This window comes from Arvicanthis niloticus, chromosome 13 (genome assembly GCF_011762505.2).
Source record: "Arvicanthis niloticus isolate mArvNil1 chromosome 13, mArvNil1.pat.X, whole genome shotgun sequence".
NCBI classification, from domain to species: Eukaryota; Metazoa; Chordata; class Mammalia; order Rodentia; family Muridae; genus Arvicanthis; species Arvicanthis niloticus.
In genome coordinates this window covers 25,451,238-25,470,155 of record NC_047670.1, presented here as the reverse complement: position 1 = coordinate 25,470,155, position 18,918 = coordinate 25,451,238, and positions in this window count along the sequence as shown.

Below are 18,918 nucleotides of genomic sequence, written 5' to 3'. Positions count from 1 at the left end.
GTGTGGAAAACATGACTTTTCAATTATATCAGATGACTATTCTGCTAAATTAATTTGGCTCATTTTGATAGCAAATTTGTGTGTGTGTTTGCAGTTACAAGACTTGTGATGATAGCTATTGATGTGTTAGATCCATTAGCAGGAAACTCTGCAAACAATGACAAAGTGCCAGTAAGTCTGTGCCATCACAGACCTCAAACAGAAAAAACAGTTCATTATAATATCGGGTCATTTGTTCTTTCCATGTGATGCAATGAAAGAATAACACTGGAAGTTATTTCCATCAAAGCTGTGAATGTGTTGTATAAAAGAATATTCTATTTTCAATAAAAAAGATAAATAAAAGAAAAATACACAAATAAAAATCATGTATTACTCAATTGTCCATTTTCACATAGTAAAGAAATACTTAAAATTTTATTTATTTATTTTTATTATTTTTTAATCTGTTTTTTACAGTCATGTCATTATCTACCTCTCAGTCTGCCCTCTGGCTGTTGCTCATCCCATACATCTTCCCACACCTTCAAGAGTATGTCCCAACCACCCACACCTACCTCACCAGACCTCCCTATTCCTTGGGGTCTCAAGTCTCTCCAGGGTTAAGTGCTTCTCCTCTTACTGAGGCCAGACCAGGCTGTCCTCTGCTGTATATGTGTCAGGGGCCTCATATCAGCTCCATGGTTGCTGCCTGGTTGCTGCTTGGTTTGTGGCTCAGTGTCTGGGAGATCTCATGGTGTCCAGGTTAGTTGAGATTGTTGGTATTTCTATGGGGTAACCATCCTCTGTAGGTTCTTTCAGCTATTCCCTAATTCAACCATAGGTGCCCCCAGTTTCTGTCCTTTGGTTGGGTGTAAGTATGTGTAGCTGACTCTTTCAGCTGCTTTTTGAGCCTCCCTGAGGGCAGCCATGTTAGACTCTTGTTTGTAAGCACACCATAGTATTAGTAATAGTGTCAGGCCTTGGAGCCTCCCTTGAGCTGGATACCCAATTTGGATTTGTCACCGGACCTCCTTTTCCTTCGTCTCTCTCCTCTCCTCTCCTCTCCTCTCCTCTCCTCTCCTCTCCTCTCCTCTCCTCTCCTCTCCTCTCCTCTCCTCTCCTCTCCTCTCCTCTCCTCTCCTCTCCTCTCCTCTCCTCTCCTCTCCTCTCCTCTCCTCTCCTCTCCTCTTCTCTCTCTCTCTCTCTCTCTCTCTCTCTCTCTCTCTCTCTCTCTCTCTCTCTCTCTCTCTTTCTCTCCCTGCATTTGTTTTAGACAGGAACAATTCTGGGTAATAATATTTGACTGTGGAATTGCAAGCCCATCACTCCCCTTGAAGCCTTGTCTTTCTACTGAAGGTGGACTCTACAAGTTATCTCCCCACACTCTAGGGCTTTTCATCTAAGGTCCCTCCCTTTGAGTCTTGAAAGTCTCTCACCCCCATGTCTCTGGTACATTTTAGAGAGTCCCCCACCCCAATGTTACTTGTTTTTATTCTTTCTGCTGGCCCTTAGGGCTTCAATCCTGTTTTCCACATACCTGATCATATTCACCATTTCCACTCCCTGTCCTCTCTCCCGCCCATGTTCCTCCTTCCCTCTGTCCTCCTCCAGTGATTTCTTTCTTCTCCCTCCTAAGTAGGATTGAGTCAACTTCACATGTGTCCTTCAGCTTGTTAACCTTCTTGAGTTATGTGGATTATATCCTGGGTATTCTGTATTTTTTTGGCTAATATCTACTTATTAGTGAGTATATAGCATGAATGCTCTTTTAGGTTTGAGTTACCTCACTCAGGATGATATTCTTTAGTTCCATCCATTTGCCTGAAAAATTCAGGATATCCTCATTTTAAATGGTTGATTAGTATTCTATTGTGTAAATGAATAACATTTTCTATATTCATTCTTCCATTGTGAAACAACTAGGTTGTTTCCAGATTCTGGCCATCACAAATAAGGCCACTAAGAACATAGTGGACCACATTGTTTTTAAGTTAAACATTCTCATGAATCAATTATATGTTGAAAACACCTATACTGTATATTATAGTCGGCTCAGGCTCCTATGATAGAATATTATACATATGTGGCTTCTTCAAATCCATCATACAAATTTAAAATGCATTCAATCCAAGCCTGAGACACCAGCAGTTCTGGCATATGAAAGGTCTCTGTTTTTTGGCCATCTCATAATCTGTGTCAATACTGTCACCAGGGCTTTGCACTCATATCCTTACCATGTCACCAAAGAACCACTAATCATATTACCTAACTGAGGATTGCATTGTAATCCTCAGTTAGGTAATATGAATTTCAGTGTAAGTGTTCTGAGGAATATGGATTTGCATATATGTTTGTATTTATAAAACATAGCCGTCCAAACAACTAAGACTCTTTATAAAAATATTTATTAAATAAAGCAAATTTTCTATGAAGATCGCACAATTAAAGTATAAAAAGCACACATATAAATATGCTATCTCTTTCTAAGAGTTTAGTACTCATTCTTAACCCTTAATTCAAGTTGTATATAATAGAGCTCCCAGATATCTATGTCACATAGACAAAAAACTAAGGAAAGCTATTAGATGATACTAACACAGATATTTTCCCTCTCAGGAATATGTAAAGATTGCTGTTCAATGAAATTTAAATGTTTTTAAATAAAGTATTTATTCCTAGTATACTATAATTATTTTTAAAAATTTAACTTTTGAAATAAATAGCTAATGACATTTTTAAAGAAAAAACAGTAATACCACAAATGAACTATCCAAGTTAACATTTGTCTTAAGACTGAAATCCAAACCTCTTTAGATTTGACTACACAAAATATGTTCCTGAGAGATCAAAAAAAAAAAAAAAAAAAGGAGTTAAAATCTTATAGTCTCAGTGTATATCATATTGGATTAGAAATTTTACATATTTAGAAAGGAACATTATTATTCTAAATAGCAAAGTGAGTGACTGCTACATACTGAATATAAATCCCCACAAATATAATTTAGAATAATTATACATTCTTAAGGGAGACCTCTAAGAAACTAGACAATTGAAAAATAGAAACAAATACAGACACGAAATACTGTATTTTCACAGATTAATGAACTCATAAATCAATAAAATTACCAAATTTTAATGCAGAAAATAATTTCAGATGTAATATACTGAATCTCAGAAAGCAAAATGTATTCCCAGAGGATGAGATGACAAGTAAAAGGCAAGACAAATATTCTTGAACAAATAATAGCCAAAAGCAATTTCCAAATTTGTTTTGCCAGACAGGAAAGATGGTTTTGAAGCAATACATTCAGGATAATGTACAAATTTTGTAATTTGGTTATAGCAATTAAGAAAGTATGCACCTTGTCAATGCACAATGCAATACATAAGCATTGCATATTTAATATATTAATATTTCTAAATTATTTCAGGAAAATAAAAGTAGGAACAAAAGGGCTCCCATTAAGTAGAAAAGTGTTGAAGATGGTAGGCCTTATGATTTAGTTGTTGTTGTGAAGAAATTGAACTTTTTTTTTTAGAAGAGTCATGTTGTGGAGACTTATAAAAGATAGGATAGAGACATGTTTTTATGCATTTCATTAAAAATCTTCAAAAATAAAGAAAATATTTTAAAGTAGTTTATATCAATACTCATATATTACACTTTTAATTGGTGCTGACATAATATAATTTATATTGAAGCAAGGATCACATTAGAGTATGTTAATGGTAATAGTGACATGTTATATCATTTTAGAACGTGTTTTTTTTTCTGAAAAAAAAAAATGAAATAAGAGATACAGCTATATACCCATAGTAGACAGAGAACAGAGAGAAGATTCTATAAAAACAGGCTTTATAAAATTAATGAGTTTATTGATAGACTTAAAGGAGCCTAATTAACTTATGCAGAGCTCACTATGAAAAGGTCTCATCCTAGCCAAAAATCTACCTCATGGACTCTACTATTTCTAAGATTATGTATATGGCTTGACGTAAAGAATGGTTCAAGTTAAGTACAGGGATGATTTTGTGAGGGCCATGTGACTCTTCAGAGAGAATGTTGATATGACTATCACCACAGACCTAAAGTCTTAAGTAATTTGTCCTGTTTCTGTGGTAAAACCCCATTACATAAGTGACTTTTAGGTTTATTTTGGTTTACAGTTCCAAAGGCATATTCAAAATGGTGGGAGAGGAATGGAAGCAGGGATCTAGAACAAAAAATCTGAAATAGCGTACCATCAATTTCAAATACAAGCAGAGAGAGTGAACTGGGAATGCAGCATGGCAATAAATGTCAAAATCCCACATGCCTTTCTGACTGGCTCAGAAAACCCAAGATACAACTCGCAGAGCAGATGAAGCTCAAGAAGAAGGAGAAAAGGTGCGGGTGCTTCAGTTCTTCTTAGAAGCGGGAAAAAAATACTCACGGGAGCAAATACAGAGACAAAGTGTGGAGCAGAAACTGAAGGAAAGGCCATCCAGAGACTGCCCCACCTGGGGATCCACCGATATACAGTCACCAAACACAGACATCATTGTGGATGCCAGGAAGTTCATGCTAACAGAAGCCTGATATAGCTATCTCCTGAGAGACTGTGCCAGAGCCTGATAAATACAGAGGAGAAGAATGCTCACAGCGAACCATTGGACTGTACACTGGGTCCCCATTGGAGTAGTTAGAGAAAGGACTAAAGGAGCTGAAGGGGTTTGCAACTCCATAGGAAGAACAATATCAACCAACCAGAGCCCCAGAGCTTCCAGGGACGAAACCACCAACCAAAGAGTACACATGGCTCCAGGCACATACGTATCAGAGGATGGCTTTGTCGGGCTTCAACTGGAGAAGAGGCTCTTGGTCCTGTGAAGGCTTGATGTCCCAGTGTAGGGGAACATGAGGGCAGGGAGGTGGGAGTGGGTGGGTGGGGGAACACCCTAATAGAAGTAGGCAGAGGGGCGATTTCCAGGGGCCTGGGAAAGGGGATAACATTTGGAACATAAATAAAGAATATACCCAATTAAAAATAAATCCCATATGCATTGGCCCACTTTCTCTGCCACAGGATCATCTTCTAAAACTTTCATAATCTTCCCAATTAATTCCAGCAATCAGGGTGTTCAACAACACTTGAGGCTATAGAGAACATTATTTATTCAAACCATCAAATATCCTCTATACTTTAGTTTATTTCATTGTGATGGCTGTAATCAAGGCTTTAGGGGAGTTTTCATGGTCATCTTGGCCTGTCATGGTGTTGGTCGTGTCAAGCTATATAGAAAGAGTTGCACCATAGATACTTCTAATTTAAAATCATTCTGACAGAATAGATTGATAGTAACAGTGGAAGAGTGTGGAAGCATATTGTTTAATAGGCAGATTTCTCATTTTCACTATTACATAGGAAAGTAAAATCTTCCTTGTAATGTTTTTAAAAAAACTAAAGAAAAGTTAAATCCTTAGATTTAAATATTGGCTAGGATATTCAAGTTTCTCTGAACATCTAATTCTTCCAATTTTCTCAATAAGAGAAAAATATTATAAGAAAATTATATGAAAGCTAAAGAAGAAACAGAAATATTGTTGTAAGCCATAAAAACTCATTGCTTAGTTTGGGCCCAACAGTAAAACTGATGCAAGCATTGAAAGTTATATTATATAATATATATTAAAGTTTAACACATTAATTATGTATTCAATATTCATGTTCATATTTACTTGTAATGAATTGGTCCCATACATGTGACTCTTTAGAAGAACTCTTTGAGGTGTTGTTAATCCATATCTGGATAAAATTGTCAACAATTTTGATAGAATAATGGAATGATAGAACTAGTAATCAAAGAAAAGCTTTCATAAACTAAAGTTTTTAAATGGGGGAACATAAACAATGAAACACAGGGAACCAAACAGTATTCTTTCCAAAGACAAAAGAAAATAAAACAAAACCTTCAACAAAACAAATAAACCACTCTCCTGCTTTTAATCTAATGGTTTATTCCAAACAATTGGTTATACTGTGTATCCAGAAATGAGACAGAAATTTCCATAAAGACAAATTTCCATGTGTTACTAACACAGCTGGATCAGTTTGGCTTTTCCCAAACCTCAGTTGTGGCTCTGGAGTAACATTCTCAGAAATCACATTCTCTGAGATGGGATTTCTTTAACAAGTCTCAAATCCTTTCCCAAAAAAAGCTGAAATGTAAATGTCTGGTAAAAATGTTTAAAATCCAACCCCTAATTCACTAAATGCTAGAAGTATTATCTATATAATATTTATTGATTTCTCAAATTTTCAAAATAATGAAGTACATGCTGAGCAAAAACTAATAATCCCCAACTAGGTAGTAGGGCAAAACACTAAATAAAGTATTATATTTAGGCTCTGAAACAGAAGCTGTATAAAATTTTCATATTCTTAGGCTGTGTTATGACTAAGTGAAATACACATGTGTATTATACTAGGAACATGGAATTAATATCCAGCGCCAGAGAAAGGTGAACAAACCAGTAGCAAAAATCTTATATCCTCAAATCAAAGCAAGGGTTATTATATCAAATGAAATAAAAAATGCTTTATTATATCTGTAATGTTATTATCTTTTTTATTTCAGATATTATTTTAGTGTCAGATGTTCAACTGAATCATTTATTTTGGGGGCCTGCTCTGTTGCTAATCATGTTTACAACTGCTAAACTGGAATTTGGGGATTTTGTGGCATGATTGAATGACATGGCCATTTCATTAGTACAAATTATGTCAGAATAAAAGATATCATAACTGACCTGAGGATCAGAAGCTAATAAATGAAAAGACACTTAATTACACCTCCTAGTATTCTCCCTCTCTCCTCTTAACATTAGTTTAGTTTTATGAACCAACAAAATTGATAATAAATTTAAATTTAAAATAGTATAACATCTTTCTATATTAAAACATTAAATTCATGGTTTTCTACTGAGGATACAAAGAAGGGTAATTAAAAAATTAAGTTTAATAGCCACATTAATTTATTTTTCTCACATTCATCATGGAGCTCTCTTTTTAACTGTTCTAAATCTTTTTTCATTACTGATCTCTAGCCAAGAGAATTTGTTGTCAAAGCAAAAAATAATTAGGTTTAGAAATATGTTCAGTGATAGGAACTAGGAAAGATTGTTTACATGGACTGGATGTCCTCCAAGTTGAAAATCAAAAATACTTAATTAAGAACTTCAACTACTTTTGAAATGATATATAAAAAGTAATTTGTTTTTAAGATAAATAGGAAATAAGAATTTCCTGTTCCAATCACAATGGAACCAAGGTAAGTATTCTGACTGAATATGGATGAAAATTCCACTCATGTTTAAGTGATGACAAGATTAAAACACATTGAAACAAGCGATTAAAATGCTTTTAAAATAAAACATAATTATGCTTAAAATACATTTTATGTCTGACTTTGGGGTTTGTGAAAGTCTGATCAAAATGAAAAATGAGAGTAAAAGAGTTAACCATGGGAAAGTCAAACAGAAAGATGTGGTGTGGTATTTCAATTGCAAAAGCATGCAGAGAGAGCTAGATTTTTTTTTTTCTTTGTCCACTATCTTAAAGATGTGTCTATTTATGTTTTGATGTAAGTAGGGGAAATTGAAGGTACTGTTAGTGAATGTTTATAAAACTATAAAGTCTATTGGCAAAGCCAGTTAACAAGCTAGCAAATTTGTCTTCAATAAATACATTGTATACTTTTAGACAGGAGCTTTGCATAATTGTCATCAGGAAGGCTTACTAAGCAACTAATGAAAAATGATGCAGAGATGCACAGTCAAAAATTAGGCAGAGCTTGGGGAAGACTGCAGAAGATGAGGAGAAAAAAGCCAGGGGATTCAAGAACCCCACACAGAAACCCACAGAATCAACTATTGTTGGCTCATCGGGCAACACAGAGTAAACTGATAATTTAGGGCATCTACATGGGTCTTACCTAGTCCCTCTGAATATATGTTACAGTTATGTAACTTGGTCTTCTTGTGGGACTCCTTACAGCGGGAACAAGGGCTATCTCTGACTCTTTTGCCTGCTTTTGGAACTCTTTATCTCCTACTGGGTTGCCTCCTCCAGCCTTAATAGGAGGGTCTTAATGCAACTTGTTATGGTATGTTTGAATGATGTCCCTGGCTGGTCAGCCAATTCTGTGAAGTGAAAGGTAGAGGAGTGGATGTCACCTGGTTGGGAGGGGAGGAAAGAAGGGAAACTACAGTCAAAATGTAACATCTGAGAGAATAAAAAAAAAAAATAAGTAGCTTGGAAAGATTTAGAAACTTGGTGCTTGTTCAATGTAACATGATAGGCAGAAACAGAAACGTGCGAGAACTTCACCAAGCTATGAACATTCTGGAACATTTATGCATAGTCTGGAGCCAATGAAAAGCAGACATCTAGTGACAAATTCCTTTTGTTTTTAGGGAATCGCAGTGAAAAGTCATGTTTTTGTTGTTGTTGAAAAAAAAAACTATGAGAAAAGAAAGGCTTAGATGGAAACTTAGATCCTCTATAGCTCTTTCCAGAGGCACCATGAAGATGGAGAGGAAGAATCTTGGCTTTTTCATTTTACTTGCAGAAACTGTGAACTTTTCATGATCATAATAGTAGTAGAGAGGTACTTATGGTAGCTCTCTGAGGTCACTTTAGGGCACACAATTTCTTATTTAATTAAATACAGGTAGTAATTAGAGAATAATTGTGTCATTATTACCAGCCATGATTTAAATTCCAGAAGTGTCCTAAATAGTTTACTTCTTCAAATGCTGCTCTACTAAAAACAGTATTATAATTTGGATAAGAATAGTCCACCAGAGTTTTATAATTCAAACATTTAATCCTTGTAGTGGTAATAATATGCTTGGCCCATGGGAAGAGGCACTATTTGGAGGTGGCATTGTTGGAATACTTACAGCCTTATTGTAGGAAATGTGTCACTGTGTAGGCAGGGTTTGGGGGATCCCCATGTTCAAGTTCTGCCGAGTACAGAAAAGAGATCCTGCTCCTGGCTGCCTGTGGAAGCAAGTGTTCTTCTTGCTGCCTTTGTTTAAAATGTAGAACACTCAGGTCCTTGTAGAGCACCATATCTGCCTGGTCGCTGTCATGCTTCCCACCATGAAAACAGTGGACTGAACCTCTGAAAATGTAAGCCAGCCCCAGTTAAATGGTTTCTTTTTAAAGAGTTGCCTTGGTCATGTTATCTCTTCCCAACAATGAAACCCTAAGAAAATGCTCAACTGAGAGTATTCATGAAAATTTGAGGGAATGTTAGCAAATTGTAGCCTAGCTGGAGGAAATCACTAGGATTAGATTTTGAAAATCATATTTTTTATTCCTTAGCTTTTCTATTTTCTCTTTAGAGAAAATAGAATAGAATTGTATTTCTATTTCTTAGAAATGGGTGGGAAACCACATTTCTGTGTGCTACATGGTCTCTGTCATAGAATTTTGCTTCAAGGTTTGAACTGAGATCCCTAAACCTTTGAATCAAAATGAGTCCATCTTCCATTATTTTTCCTTATGCATATTAGGATATAGAGAAATGTATTCTATCTTTAATTAATATAACATATTGTATTGATATTCATAAAGTGGCCTTATCTTGTTTTCTAAATTGTGAACATAATTTGAAATAATTAGAAAATTATTCAGAAAAATATTAAAGAAATCTTTTTATTATTATTCTTTAATCATATTTACAGCCCAGTCTTTACCTCCCTCCTGGTCCACCCTCAGGTTCTTCCTCATCCCATACCTCCTTCCCTTGTCTTTTAGAAGGATGTCATCATCCTCAACCCCAACCCCAACAGAGCTCCCCATTCCCTGGGTCTTCAAGTCTCTCAAGGGCTAGGTGCTTCTTCTTTCATGGAGGCCAGACCAGGCAGTTCTCTGCTGTATATGTTTCAGGCCTCATATCAGCTGATGTATGCTGCCTGGTTGGTGACCCTGTGTCTGAGAGATCTCAGGGGTTCAGGTTAGTTGAGACTGCTGGTCTTTTTATGGGGTTGCCCTCCTCCTCAGCTTCTTCCAACTTTTTCCCAATTCTACCACAGGGGTTCTCTGCTTCTGTCTACAGGTTGGGTATACATATCTGCATCTGATTCTTTCAGTTGCTTGTTGGGGCTCTCTGAGGGAAGCCTTGGTAGACTCCTGTCTGTAAGCACATCATAGCATAAGTAATAATGTCAGGCTTTGGAGCCTCCCCTTGAGCTGAATACCCAATTTGGGCATGTCACTGGACCTCCATTTTTCCACAGTCTCCTCTCCTTTTTTTCCCAAGCAGTTCTTTTTTTTTAAACTGTAGGATGGCAACCCCAAGAAATCTTTCATTTTTAAAACATGCAAACAACAACTTTCCTTGTTTAATGATGGACCTTCAAAATCACTTTTCATCAAGTTTGTACCTTTATGATAATGAAATTTTCTGTATTGTTACTTAATGATAATAAAAAGAAATTTCAATTTTGGATGTGGAACATTTGTGAAAAGTTTAGATGTGTATCTGGTTGTCTGACATTGCTTTTCTCTGTCATACTCAGGTAAACTCTCTCATAATAAAGGAAAGTATATTTTATTTTGTTTTACATCTAATGAAGGGGATTTTTGACATGTAGTTTATCAATTCCATTCTCATGTTCTCATTAGTCAAGCACATCAGAAAAGTGGACTCAATTATATGATAATGTAAAATTTAAAGAACCCCATTCCTCACCATCAGCTGCATGTTTTAATTATGAATTTCCAAAAAATCCACTCCACGGGTAAGCCACTGAAATTGATCAGCAAAATGCAAAAGGCAGTCAATCTTGCAATCTTAATCTAATTTTAAGGACTGGTCGTACAGATATTGAAATCAAATTATAAACCCTGTCATATCATAGGTTGTTTTTTCAAAGCAAGCTAAAATTTAGCAGTTGTAGATTTGAAATCTATGTTAAACAGAGAACCACAACTGCCTTTTATTAAAGTCTTACAGAAAGCCTTATATGAATGTTTAAATAACTTTTTGAATTTATGAAATATGTGGATATTAAATACTGTAAAAGAATTGACTTAACGCTATCACTATATTTGTTTTGGTTTTTATAGACCAAGGATTATTTTTTAAATCATTTTATTAACTATCTCTTCATCTACACCTGGACATGACAAAACATACTGTAGAACTCTGGGATTAGAGCGCTTATTTTTTCTTCTAACATTTTGGCTAAAATGAAGATGTGGAATATTATGTATTACTCTAAGAAAGATCTACATATGTTAGAATGTACATCTTTTACTGAATATCAAATAAATATAATATGACGATCACATTCTCCAAGATACAAAATTGATTCCCTTTCTCCTTCACCACCACATCTTTAAATGGTGTGAAATCTTATTCCTTTTTTTTTTCAAACAGTCGGCATTTGAAAGCTGTAATGTATGGGATAGGGGTTTTCTAAGGGGGGGAATGGGGAAACGGGATGGTATCTGAAGTATAAATGAAAGATCTAATAAAAAAAAAAGGGAAAAAAATAAAATCCAAAAAAAAAAAAAAAAAAAAAAAAAGAAAGCTGTAATGTATAATTTGTACCCTTGATAAGCAGCAGATATAATCAGGTACAGAAGGAAATCTTGAAATCTATGATTCCTATGAAATTAACTGACTATGAGACAGAAAACTATTTTTGTACTCCGTTCTGATGCAAAGATAAAATACCAGAACCAGAAGCAACTTACAGATACAAGCACATGTTTTAGTGTATGAAACCAGACAGGCTATTTGTCAGAGAGACAAGGCAGCAAGCATCAGTCAAAGCAGTAGAAGCAGGAAACTGAGAGACATCACAGCCTCAGCTGCAAGCATAAATCTGATATTCAGATTGTAAGATGGAGAGTGGTTTTAAAGTTTTAAAGCTCACCTCCAGTAATAGTAAGGCACCAAATGGACCCGAATGATATTCAAATGTACAAGCCTATGAGCAGCTTTTTTTTTTTAAAAAAAATTAAATCAATATATGTATTGATAGTTGGTTTGAAAGCAGAAGTAAAATATTCTGAAGAAAAAAACTAGACTGATATAGGTGAGGATGATGAAGAAGAGAAACAGCAGGGCATATAAAAGAAAATATATTCAAAGCAATTATTGATTTGCAGAAAATGGTTTTATATAAATGAGTATAATAACTTTAAAAAAGAACAAACTAAAAATGTTCATTATAAAACTGTCTGAATATATACTACATAAGACAGTGTGATATAAAGCTAAAGCAATCATATTTGTGAACTTTAATTACCTTCATTATCTCTGTTCTATGTGGCTTGCATAGTTTTTGAATCCATGATTGACTGGTTTAATATGTTCTGCAAAGTCTTTGCAACAAAACCCAACATCTTGTTTGATGGTACCTTCCATTTCTATGTAGCTCTTGTCTAGATGAGGCGAATCTGCAATAAGTATTCTTATACTCACCAAGAATAAAGCACAGAGGACTGTGTGAACCATGATCATTCTCACAAGTTAGCATAAATTGCATTATACCACTTGATTTCCCAGTTAAGAGAATTTTTCAAAATTGACAAGAAAGCAAATAATTATGAAGGTACAACATAAAAAAAAATAGTAAAATATTTACAATAAAATAAATTCTGAGTAAATCAGAAAACCCTATTAATTTACAGAACTTGATCCTTTATTCAGTGTAAAACTGAAAATACATAAGAATATAACCATTTTCATTTACTCTTGACCTAAGTCATTTCATTGTAAAAAAAAAATGTAATGTAATGGTTCATAAAAAATATGTCTGTACTTGACTCTTAGTACCATTTATATTACACTCTCCTGCTGGAGCAAAGGCCAGCTTAGTAGTTCTCTAAGTTCATTATTTTGGTACTATATGTATGTATATTATTTAAGAGCTACAAAGTCATGGATTTATAATCATCAACATAAGGGAATTTTACTGTGTAGCACTATATTATACCTGGATAGGTATTAGAGTACACACACACACACAAACACACATGGACACACAATCATATACACAAGTATATTGAAATACTTCTTAAGTAAATAAAATACTCTGTATTTTAAATATATCTCAGGCCTAATTGTAAATATTTACAATTATATCTATTTTTATAAGCATAAATGTTAAAGAAATATAATAAACTTCTTTAGAAATTTAGACACACACATACACTACACACACACACACACACACATACATATAAAGGAACTTAACTTCTAAAGCACCCACACTTTGGTCTTCCATGTTCATGAGCTTCATGTGGTCTGTGAGTTGTATCTTGTATTAGCTTTTGGGCTAATATCCAATTATCAGTGAGTACATACAATGTGTGTTCTTTTGTGATTGGGTTACTTCACTCAGAATAATATATTCTAGTTCCATCCATTTGCTTAAGAATTTCTCAAATTCATTGTTTTTAATAGCTGAGTAATACTCCATTGTATAAATGTACCACATTTTTTGTATCCATTCCTCTGTTGAAGGACATCTGGGTTCTTTCCAGCTTCTGGCTATTATAAATAAGGCTGCTATGAACATAGTGGAGCATGTGTCCTTGCGGTATTTTGGAGCATCTTCTGGGCATAATCCCAGGAGTGGTATAGCTGGATCCTCAGGTAATGCTATGTCTTCTTCCTTAGAACTCCTTACCCTGGAAACCCTCATGAGTTAGTCAGAGCCTTCACATTCTGCCCCTACGATGACCCATACCCAGCCTGCTTTTAGCAGTACCATGACACTGATTGGGCTCCAGTATCTCCAGAAGGTGCTCAGGCCATAAGGCTTGTACCCAAAAAGAATCATGAGGAGGATCCATTTGGCATTCACTATCCTGCTTTATACCTGGTCTCTAAGCACCTGATCCATAAAGTCACCTCCAGAAAGAGAACCACTCTAAAGAACAGAAGACTCAAGTTCTGAATGACCAGAATTGTCAGTTTTAACTACTTTACCAGAGACCAAAGTTTTCTCATAATTAAAGGAGAAATAAAATCTTCAATGATCAATATAGTTCATTAAATGTATTGCTGCCAACCAAACCTACATTAAATATTGGAATAACTACCGTGAACTGCTGAGCCGGTTAAGCATACCCAAGAAGCTGGGGGTGGGGATTATGTCAGGAGTTATTTTTTAGTGTGGCTGCAGAGAACCTTTAAATAATATAGCTTTTAAAATTCTAGGAAATATTTACAATCTTCTTGGAGTTTTTTTTTTTTTTTAATTTGGAACAAACAAATCATTTGGCCTAACTAAACTTAACTTGTATTTTACAAGATACTTTTGATTTGAGAACTGAGAATATTATGTAATAATTTAATATATTAAATAAAATATGTATGCATCTAAAAATAATAAAATAGCTCCTGTGATGCTTCTGTTGTTGTCCAACAGAAGCAGAAAATAAGATTCTGTTACTGAATATTCTGCACAGCTTAGATTCATGAGATAGTGGAAGCAAACTGAAATTAAACTAAAAATTTCTTCTTTGCCAGCTTGCTATTATAATCCAAAAACTTGCTATGCAGGCTTCTGTGAAAAAAAGGCAAGGATCCAACTAATTTCATAATCATATGACCTATGAATTTAACTTTTATAGTAATGTGCACCTTTTGTGACTGGCATTTTGGTTATGAAGTTAGCCAGCTGTTTTCTGACTGGATCTGAGACCTGCTTCACAATGGGGAAACCTGTTTTTTCCTGAATATCTGTACAAAAGCCCCTGTGGCTGGGAACATTAAGGTTCCAGGTGGAAACTGATTATTATTGTAAGATGTTATTATACCAATCTGTCTTCTAAATATTTATAAACAAAAGTGTGGAAATAAATTATGCTCAGTATAATAAGAGAACCATTCTTTTGGTGAACATCACTGAGTGCAGAGACTGTACAGTAAGTTGACAATACATGCCATATAGATACTGAGTCCTAAACAAGACACTCATACCTCTCATTCTAAGGGTAAAGGGTCCTTGCATAAGAAAGGACCTAAGAATGTAATAGTTGGAAAACAAAGAGAAGGGCTATGGATTGTCATCTCCAGGCCAAGACAGAGCCATTTCATTCATATATTATGGAAGCTGCTGATGTCCTGTTTGTCAAAATATGAATCATTCCATTATCATAGATGTGTGTGTAGCAGAGATTCAGACGTCCTTTGCAACTTATAGATGCAAGGGAAGGCTGAATCAGTCATTCCAGATCAATGGTTAACCTGACAGAATTGTTTCAAGTGAAGCCAAGCGAGGGCCACTTGGAATGATTAGGTACAGTAACATGGTCAATGATCATGGCTCACTATTTGTGTGTGTGTGTGTGTGTGTGTGTGTGTGTGTGTGACAATACTTCAGATGTCAGTTTAGCTGTAAATGGAATTAGTGGATTGCAGAAGAAAGTGGGAAAATTGTACTAACACCCTCAGCCCATGCTCCCAGGATGCCAAAACCACTCCAATTTAGAAACTCCACATTCACAGTTTTGTTGTTATCAAACAGGATCTCACGCTGTAGCCCAATTCCCTTGGCAGTCACTTTGTTGCCAAGGGTGGCTTTGAACTCACATTAACTCTCAAGCCTGAGTGTCTCAGGTGTTTAGGTTAAAAGCAGGAGGTCACCATGCTTGGATTACATTTCTTAAATGTGAATGGTTAGGGGTGCACAGAAGTTTCATTTTTTTTCTTATATCACATGAAAATTTCAAGAAAAGAATGTAAAAGAAAACTGTACTAGCACTTTTTCTAATATCCTAAGTAATATCAGAAAATATGACACATATGAGGTAAAAATAGAACATGTGCAAAGCAAGAGTGGGTTTAAATTGGAGTGTGAGAGGAGAGAGAAAAGCATAGAACACCTAGAACTAAGCAAAAACACCAAGGAGTAGGCTTAAAGGGACGGGGGGTGGGGGGATGAGGATCAGTCAAGACATATGGATACATGACAAATTGTACAGAAAAAAAGGGGATTAAAACTGCTTAGAAAAAAATAAAGGACACTAAATTAAGGCTGTTATTTATGCTAATACCTAAGATTAAATATCCAAAATTGTCCTGCAAAAAAAAAAAAACCTGAAATGTTAACTAATATGGGAATTATATCATGATAAAGCTGTTATAAGATGTTTTATATGTTAGATGAGTTGTGTTTTATATCATTTTGACATAGCAAAAAAAAAAAAAAAAAAAAAAGCAAAGCAAGCACACCTCAGGGAGCATGAGTGAGCCAGGAGCACCAATCCTTTTCAGCAAGGGTGTATTGAATCCATGGCTACCCTAAGGGCATCTGCCTCAAGAACTGCAGTTTTAATGGTTGCGATGAAGAAAAGTGTTAAGATGTCTTTTTTGTCTGTGCAAGGGTAGAGAACAGAAATAACAACCCATATAAAGACCTCAGTGTTAAACAAACTAAAAATAATCTTTTCTTAAAGAGAGATATTCAGCAATTTTCCCACTTTGTACTTGTTTGTAGAATAAGAGTTCCCCCTGAGAATTCATCACTATAAGCTGAAGTCCTGTAAGAATAGAATTTTAAATTGTTCTACAGCACTGTGATCAAAAACATCTAGCCTGGGGAATTAATTTAAAGATGTCTTAGGTGTTGAACACCTTGAATGAACAAAGATCATGTGGAGTGTTTGACCTTTACACTCAGGGTTACACAATTCTCTCAAATAAAATACTGTGCAAGCACTTACAGCTTTTCTTTAAATCACAGATTCTGAATCCAAAGTGTAATGATACCTTCCTTATGTGCAAAGGTAATCACTTTTAAGACATTGTTTCTCCTGATTGCTATGTCATGTCCTTCATTTAAACATGTAAATAATATAGTTAATCAATATATTTAAATCTAGATTTTGTAGTGATATTACAATTCAAGATTATTTTGGTATTGTGACTTCAGATCCAGCAGTCATGATGATAAGCCTACAATTCACACTACAATATTAAGCATGTAATGATTTAGGATATTGATAAAATTAAAAATAGAAATAGTGCACAGTAGTTTTCTCTCATTCTCTCTCCCTCTTTCTCTCTTTCTCTCACTCATTCACTCTTTTCCTTTTTCCCTAACCTTAGCCTTCCAGAATGGTATAAACATTTGTTTATTTTATTGTCTTAAGCTTCAGGCCCTTGTATCTTGGTCATTGTGACTGTACCTGTAGTCTATGGCTGAGCCTCATGAATTATATTTATACTATACCAACCTTCTCTTTGTTGAAATAAATTTTACATAATGTTTTTAGAACCTCTTTTATTTCTGCTTGTGTCTCACATCTTACATGCACCTGTGTTTCTGAGTAGCCTCTCCTGGCGCCCTCAGTAACCTTGCCTGGATGATTTGCTTCCTAGCTATGCTGTCTGGTCGCAGGTTTCCTCTTTATTTTTAGCAACATGCCAAAAAATTCTTTGACATCCTCCTGAGTAAGATACAATGTCTTGTGTCCTCTATGTTTTTCTTATTTTTACTTATTTATTCAGTTTGGTCAGAGAATCCTCCAGAAAGAAGGGTGTACATTACATCTTTAATAACAATTATTCCATTTATACCAGGTTATCAATAAAAGGAAAAATTGCAATGATCAATTTGCATGTAAAAACATTTTCAGTTTTGTGAGTAATTTAAACATGTCACTCGAGCAGATCTGAGAAATGTGATAGGCTGGGAGTTGCAAACCAAAGACCTTATGGAGGATTGTAGAACGTATTAACCTAGTCTATTGATCTGGAAGATCTATGTGTGCTGGGGTTATTCACTATTGAGTAACATTCTTATGGAGTTTCCTTTGAGCATTTTCAATTTCAGAACGCTATGTTCTCCCTTAATGTGCAGGCTTCAACTTACTGAGAGATGAAAACTGTCCTACCATGACCCTAACAAAGAAGGAATTTTAGGGCTTCCCTTATTGTGAAAGGTTAAACATTACCACACCCAGATTAAAGTATGAATGTTGGAAACATAATTAAAATTCTACAAACAATCACAGAAACCACGGTATTTAAAAGCTACTGAGAATGTTTTGTCATTTTGAAACAGAAAATGAGACACGAGCAAATACCCAACTGAGTGATAATTCTTATAAGTTCAGGCATTATTGAGTTTGATTTTCTTTAAATAAAAAGTTAAAATAGACTCTTTTATGGGATTGTCATACTCAGAATAACTGAACAGAAATCATGCATTAAAACTATATGTAATTTTCAAAAATAGAAGTGTAACGTGTAGTAATAGACTGAATATTCTGACTGTGCAACTGTAAGTTGACTAAAACATGAAATTATACTCTCTGTCTTATTTTTGCATTGATCTGCATGGAAATGTGGAGAAGGAGGCGCTTATGACGTGAATATGTGGAGACCAGATAAATGTAAAAAGTCACTAACATTTTTCTTCCATTTTGGTTTCCAGTATTAGTCTAAAGTCCTTAGGCTTGGCGGCAAGTGCCTAGACTGCCTAAGCCATCTTGCTGGCTTTCAGAATGTTATTTTAATAGAAAGTATAAATGTTACATGTGCTTTTTTTTTTTTTTTTTTACTTCATATATAGCCCCTTTTAGATTTTGATAGTCTGCATGTATTTATGCACATTCTGATTTGTGGATTAGAATTCTGATTTGTGTCTTTTTATTCTATACTATGAAGGATTGTTAAAATGCAAGTATTAACAATTAATTAATGATTAAGAGAATTTGTAAACAAAGTTTAAACTGATAAGTTGATCTTAATCACAATCACAGTGCAAAATTTTAGTTCAGTGAAAGATAGGTATTTTTTTCCTATTCTTGAAAATAGATGTTTTTCTTGACATAATATATCCTTATCCCTTTCCTGCCCCTCTCTTCCTCCCAGGTCCTTACCACCTACTCTCCCATTAAGATCTACTCCAATTCT